Source organism: Austrofundulus limnaeus, unplaced genomic scaffold (assembly GCF_001266775.1).
Source record: "Austrofundulus limnaeus strain Quisiro unplaced genomic scaffold, Austrofundulus_limnaeus-1.0 Scaffold162, whole genome shotgun sequence".
Lineage (NCBI taxonomy): Eukaryota > Metazoa > Chordata > Actinopteri > Cyprinodontiformes > Rivulidae > Austrofundulus > Austrofundulus limnaeus.
In genome coordinates this window covers 334,408-336,127 of record NW_013952564.1, presented here as the reverse complement: position 1 = coordinate 336,127, position 1,720 = coordinate 334,408, and positions in this window count along the sequence as shown.

Here is a 1,720-nt window from a genome sequence, read left to right as displayed (position 1 = left end):
ATGTTTAATATATGATGGAGCTTGGTTGTTAAGAGCTTTGTATGTTAGGAGTAATATTTTAAATTCTATTCTGAATTTGACAGGGAGCCTGTGGAGAGAAGCTAAAACTGGAGAAATATGATCTCTCCTTCCAACTCTCTTTAAAACTCTAGCAGCAGCATTTTGGATCAACTGAAGACTTCTTAAAGAGTTTTTTGGATGCCCAGATAATAAAGTACTTATAATAGTTATAAGGAAAATAAATGGGTGATAATTTATGGATTCATCACCAGTTTTCAGTTATCGTTTTTTTTTTTCTTATGACCAGCAGGGTCTTAAGAGATTTTTAACGTGTTGCCAAACTGATTTCTTAAAACCTGTCCTCACTCTTATCAACAAACATGCATGCAGTTCATCTTTACGCCAAACAGCATTGCTTTTCTGACTGTGGTCTGTGTGATTTTATAGAACAAGTCCACCATGTTGGAACTTCACATTACAGGTTTTAATGCTTAAAACATGGACTGTAATGTATGGCACTACTTTACATGAAAGGTTACACTGGAGTAGGCCTGAAGTTACTAATACACTAGGGGTTTTGAAGCATTGTTTTGTGAAATGTAATGCTTATGTCTTTTGTTTGACATTAAAGAGACTTTAATGGAACCTGCAATATTCTTGACTCAGCATAGCACTATATGGTATCTATAGAAGACGTCCAAAGGTGGCAAAATTCCTTCTTCCAAAGGCTTTTAGTTTGTCAGGGCCAGAGCAACAGCCTGAGTGGCAGCAGACATTTCAGCACTACAGTGTAGCTAAGAAGCTCAACATAGAAGAACATGAGGTCCAGGTCTGTACACTGCTATATTCACTCGGGCAAGAAGCAGAACAAGTGCATACATGTCAACACCTTCAGGCATTTACTTGAATATACGGGTGTAGAGATAAGTAATGACCAAGACATTCTCTGTGTGGCTACATGTAATGACCCTCAAAAAGCCATAAGTTTCACAGAAAATCCATACTGCTCACACACAAGGTGAGGGTCTGTTTGCTGCAGAGATAACAGCTCCTGCAGGGCAAAGGAGGAGGAAAGGAGGATGGGAGAAGTTGAGAACTTATTTATAGCTGCAGAATGGTTGGAGCATTGGTTGGAAGGTGGTTATTTAATTTTATTTATTGTTTTTTATTGTCCTACAGGGTCTGAGATGTAAACCAAATTTGAAACTGAGATTTCTGAATGGGTGTTCTGAACTGTAATTTCATTGTGCTCTGTACATCGACAATAAAGATCTATCTTTAAAAACTCATTAAACTTAAAGAAATCCATGAGATTGCCCTACGCGGCAAAATGAGTGAAAATTACGGACTATTTGTACAACTTGACGTGTATGCAACTGTTTACATTTACATTCGAACAAGGGGAACACAAAAATAAGCATGAGATAGTTTCAAACCAACTCGACAACTATTTTACCTTCAAAGTGAACGCAATGCATGAAAGAGCTCATTTTCATCAGCACACTCTTAGGTCGGGGGAAACCGCGAAACAACACAAGAAAGCAGTCCACAGGTTAGCAGACACTTGTGTTTTTGATCGTGTTAAAGAAGAAAATATCTGCGATCAGTTGGTCAAAGCAATATCAGAGAAGCTGCAAATTATACCTGACTTAACCCTCAGTAAAACAGTGAAGATTGTGAGACAACTGGTTCGGGCCGCATTAATGGTGAAACTTTAAAT